This window comes from Ranitomeya imitator, chromosome 5 (assembly GCF_032444005.1).
Source record: "Ranitomeya imitator isolate aRanImi1 chromosome 5, aRanImi1.pri, whole genome shotgun sequence".
NCBI lineage: Eukaryota > Metazoa > Chordata > Amphibia > Anura > Dendrobatidae > Ranitomeya > Ranitomeya imitator.
Genome location: NC_091286.1, coordinates 566,481,067 through 566,487,143, shown reverse-complemented (window position 1 = coordinate 566,487,143; position 6,077 = coordinate 566,481,067).

Genomic DNA, 6,077 nt, shown 5'->3' with positions numbered 1-6,077 from the left:
CCCAGGCAGGCGCTACCTCTCCTCACTTCTGTGTCCCTCGCCGGTCTCAAGGCATCAATACCTGAGCTGGGTGTCACCTGACGCTGCAGCACATTGGTTCCTTACTTGGCTAATTCTGCTCAAAGGCAATGTAATAAATAATAATCTTTATTTTTATATAGCGCTAACATATTCTGCAGCGCTGTACAGTTTGCACACATTATCATTGCTGTCCCCAATGGGGTCACAATCTAAATTCCCTATCAGTATGTACCTTGGTATGTGGGATAAAACTGGAGGAAACCCACGCAAACACGGAGAGAACATACAAACTCCTTGCAGATGTTGTCCTTGGTGGAATTTGAACCTAGGACTCCAGCGCTGCAAGGGTGCTGTGCTAACCACTGGGCCACCATGCAATTTGAAGGCTGCAGCCGATCAATGGACAATGATTGGCTGCAGTGGTCTTGTGATGCCCCCTCCTGATGCTGAAGCTGATCAGTGCTGGTGTTGGAGCTGAGTATAGGACATGTTGTTATTACCCCACACTGAGAATGTTATACTTCCAACAGGTGGCGCTATAGGGTTCAAGTCCTCTTTTTTTCAGAAGAGGCAATTTGCATATTAAATTTCCCAGAGGAGCATTGCACGGCGAATACGCCTCCTCTTGACAAGCCAGAGCTGGTATGTCACTCTCCACAAGGAGAAACCTTACATACCCTCTCTACGTCGGAGGGTGAGAATAGCACAATTTATTTATTTTTTAATTATTTTTAACATTATATATTTTTACTATTGATGCTGAATAGGCAGCATCAATAGTAAAAAGTTGGTCGGGATGGGGCGACACACTGGCGCTGACTAGAGGGGAGTAGGGAAGGGGCAGTGACTGGAGGAGTGTAGGGAGGGGCCAATTCACCGCCGGACTAAGCCTGTCGCCGACCAATCAGCGACACGGGATTTCCGTTATGGAAGTTAGTTACAAACAGACAGAAGGACAGACGGAAGTACCCCTTAGACAATTATATGGATAGATTGAACTATCTTTACACCAATTCTTTAATAATATACTTGTCATGTGCTAACACGTCAGCACCTGTGACGTCAAATGTCAGGTGAATCTTTGACGCGCTTACTTGAATTTTGAAGTCTGAACCTATTTAAAGTGTGTAACAACTTTTGTCTGTACTTGTGGCACTTCCTGAGGAAGGAGTCATGCGTACTCCGAAACGCGTAGAATAAACCAATGTTCAACTATACAATTGGTCTGTTTTTGGATGTGCTGGCAGCGCGAATCATAACCCACAAATCCTCCTTTTCAGTGATTGAACTACGGTCGCATGCCGACCGGTGGATCTGCGGCAGCCGGCAATATATGCTTGTGAATATTCTACATCAGGTGAGCAGTTAATGTTACAGGTAAATCCTCTATAATTTGTGAGATAAGACACTATTTGCGCTTCTTTCCTACAAGTTATTTTACTAGACCCAATCCTGGCTGACCTTTATAGGTCTCCAAAACCTTCATCGAGCTCCCGCACCCCCTGGAAACTTAATTGCAGGGCCTTGCCCATGGAGTCAGCGTAAAATGATCGAGCCTTCAATTTCTTGCGCGTTGTCTTTTCCATTTCCTTGGAGACTTGCTTAAAGGGGTTGTCCACTTCTAGGACAACCCCTTGTTAAACTAAATGCTAGACCCGATAAAATAATAAAGCTTATACTCGCCTCCCGTGCGGGCGCCATTTCCAAGGTGTCAACACTTTCGTTCCTGGATCTGTGATGTGGAATGACACATGATGCCCCGCGACCAATTAGCACTAACGTCACTATCTTCTTCGGACAAACTGAACATGAAGAGGAAGTCCGGGCTGCAGCTGATCCCTGACTGCCTCTTCTAGTTCAGTTTGTTTGAAGGCGGAGACAGTAACGGAAGTGCTGATTGGGCGCTGGCGTCACGTGTCAGAACACCGTATCACAGCATGGGACTGCGAGTACCGACACAAGTGGGAGCAGCGCCAGCATGGGAGGGGAGTATAAGCTTTTTTATTTATCGGGGTAAAACATTTAGTTTAACAAGGGGTTCTCCTAGTCAAGGTCAATAATATTTTCCACATGTCTATATGACAGAAAATAACCAAAAGTGACATCATTCTAAAAACTGCAACCCTCATGTGCTCAAAACCACATTCAAGAAGTTTTTTAACCTATTAGGTTCTTCACAGGAATTAATGGAATGTGGAAGAAAAAAATAAATATTTTACTTTTTTTTCACAAAAATGTTACTTTAGACCCCAATTTTTTTTATTTTCACAAGAGTAACAGGAGAAATTGGACCCCAAAATGTGATGTTCAATTTCTCCCGAGCAAGCCGATACCCCATATGTGTTAGTAAACTACTGTTTGGGTGTACAGAAAAGCTTGGAAGGGAAGGAATGCCATTTGACTTTTTGAATGCAAAATTAAATTTTGGAAACTAGACCCCTAAAGAAATTTATCTAGATGTGTGGTGAGCACCTTGAACCCCCAGGTCCTTCACAAAAGTTTATAACGTTGAGCCATGAAAATAAAATAAAAAATCACATTTTTCCCACAAAAATGTTCTTTTAGCTCAATTTTTTATTTTTGCAAGGGTAACAGGAGAACATGGACCCCAAAATTTGTTGTGCCATTTATCCTGAGTATGCTGATACCCCATATGTGGGGGAAAATTACTATTTGGGTGCAGGGCTCAAAAGGGAAGGAATGCCATTTGACTTTTGGAGGTCAAAATTGGCTGAAATCATTAACGGACGCCATGTCGCGTTTGGAGAGCCCCTGATGTGCCTAAACAGTGGAAACCCCCCACAATTGACCCCATTTTGGAAACTAGACCACTCAAGGAATGGTGCTTTACAGAAGTTTATAAAGTAAAGCTATGAAAATAAAAAAATCACATTTTTCCCCACAATTTTTTTTTCTAGCCGCAATATTTTTATTTTCACAAGGGTAACAAGATAAACTGGACCCCAAAATTTGTTGTGCAAGATCGATACACCGTATGTTGAAAACTACTCTTGAGACACAGTGCAAAGCTCAGAAGGGAAGGAGTGCCATATTGGAGTTCAGATTTTGCTGTACTGGTTTGAGGGTGCCATGTCACATTGGCAGAGCCTCTGAGGTGTCAGAACTGCAGAACCCCCATAAGTGATCTGATTTTACAAACTACACGTCTCAATAAACTTCTCTGGGGGGTGCAGTGATCATATTGACACCACAGGTGTGTAACAGAATTTTATACCATTGGGCAGTGAAGAAGAAATAATTACATTTTTACCACCAAAATTTTGTTTTAGCCACAGATTTTACATTTTCACAAGGGGAAATGGGTAAAAATGGCACCGAAATTTGTCCCACAATTTCCACTCAATCTACAAATATCCCATATGTAGCTGTACAGTACTACTTAGCAATACGGCGAGACTCGGGGAGGGACAGAACGCCTACTGAATGTCTCCTGAAGCGCAGATTTACCTAGAACAGTTTGCGGACTCCATATATAGAACCCCTAAAATGCTAAAAGAGCACAATCTTCCCTTAAGTGACCCCATATTGGAAATAAATTCCCAAAGGGGCATAATCTGCAGGTGTAATGACGATTTTCACTCCATGAGTGCTTTCCAGAAACAAGCAGCAGTGGATGTTGCTGAGTGAAAATTGCAAACTGCCATTCTAGTGACCAGTACGTTATAGTTCCCAGTACGTTGTAGTGCCCAGCTCATGCTTCTGGAGACACGCACACGTACTGTAAATTAGGTGGACTCTCATACTGCACATTTCAATGCTAGGATTCCTAGCATTCCTAGCCTAGGAATGTTTTTTTGTGGCACCTGTGAGGCCTGTTCATTATAACCAATCCATTCTCCATGGAAAACACTACTGCCCAAGGTGCCTGGTGGTGAGTTAATTTCCTATCTATGATCAGGGGTGGATTATAATAGGGTCAATCTGAGCGGTAGCCCAGGGCCCAGTGGTGTGGGGGGGCCCTGGGCTACCGCTCAGATTGCTCGCCGCCATCAGGGCATTACTGCCCTGACTGGCGTATTGGCCTGGTGGGCAGAGGGGGCCCGCATCGGGCCCCGTCTCGTCTGCTCACCGGGCCCCGGCCGGGGCCCGCACGTCAATAGTTAACAACAGCCACCAGCCAATTGGGGGCTGGCAGCTGAAGTCGGCTGCAGGCGCAGCGCACACGTCGCTTGCGTCTGACGTCATTGTCAGTCGCTGGCGAGTGCGCGCTGCTGGAGGGAGCTCGCCGCTGGAGTGCACAGGTCAGGTGAGGAGAACTCGGCTTTTTTTTTGCTAACGGCAATCCGGGGGGCCGGGGGCGGGCCAGAATGCTGGACACTGTCTGTGGGCAATATGCTGGACATGCTGGGGCAGATTGCTGGTGGACACACTATCTGGGGGCAATGCTGGAGACACTGGGGCAGATTGCTGGACACACTGGGGGCAATGCTGGACACACTGGGGGTAATATGCTGGACACACTGGGACAGATTGCTGGACACACTGGGGGCAATGCTGGACATACTGGGGCAGATTGCTGGACACGGGGCAATGCTGGACACACTGGGGCAGATTGCTGGACACACTGGGGCAATGCTGGACATACTGGGGCAGATTGCTGGACACACTGGGGGTAATATGCTGGACACGGGCAATATGCTGGACATACTGGGGCAGATTGCTGGACATACGGGGTAATATGCTGGACACACTAGGACAGATTGATGGACACACTGGGGGCAATGCTGGACACACTGGGGCAGATTGCTGGACACAATGTCTGAGGGCAATGCTGGACACTGGGGCAGATTACTGGACACACTGGGGGCAATATGCTGGAGTCAGACACTGGGGCAGATTTCTGGACATACTGTCTGGGGGCAATGCTGGACACACTGGGGAAGATTGCTGGACACACTGGGGGCAATGCTGGGAATACTGGGGCAGATTGCTGGACACACTGGGGGTAATATGCTGGACACTGGGGCAATATGGACATACTGGGGCAGATTGCTGGACACACTGGGGGTTATATGCTGGACATACTGGGGCAGATTGCTGGACACACTGGGGGCAATGCTGGACACACTGGGGGCAATGCTGGACACACTGGGCCAGATTGCTGGACACACTGGGGGCAATATGCTGGAGTCAGACACTGGGGCAGATTGCTGGACACACTGTCTGGGGGCAATGCAGGACACACAGGGCAGATTGCTGGACACACTGGGGGCAATATGCTGGAGTCAGACACTGGGGCAGATTTCTGGACACACTGTCTGGGGGCAATGCTGGACACACTGGGCAGATTGCTGGACACTGGGTCAATATGCTGGACATACTGGGGCAGATTGCTGGACACACTGGGGGTAATATGCTGGACACACTGGGGCAGATTGCTGGACACACTGGGGGCAGGACTGGAGGCATGGGCAGAATGTAGATACAGGGCATGATTGGAGACATGGGGCAGAATGAAAGACATGGGGCAGGATTGGATCATGGGGCAGGATGGATACGATGGAGACAGATGGGGCAGGATGGGGAGATCATATGTGGTAGAATGGATACTCATGAGGGCAGGATGCGAGAACATATGGCTGGAGCCAGGAATGAGATAAACGGGGCAAGGATGGGGAATATTATTACCATAGGGGCTAATTAAGGGATATTATTACTGCAGTGATGTATTTATTTTATCTTTTGAGTATACTGTTAAATGGGGGGGCGGCCCTGTTACTGTGCAGAGTGACACTATATTGCCTTTTTTCTTCATGTGGTGTAATGTAGAAGTTGGGAAAAATTAAGTAATGTGTTCTGCAAGCGGAGCTTGAGATAACTGTGTTATTTCCTGCAGAAACGAGTCCTGGCTGAAATAAATTATGGCGGTCTGTGTTGGATGAAAGATGAAGGACTTCACCTAGAGACGTCACTGGTGAGTCAGTGTTACCTATACACTGACACTATACACTGTGCACTATATACAGAGCTCCTGTGTATAATGTCACCAGTGATCACTGTATTACCTATACATTGCTGGACACACTGGGGGCAAT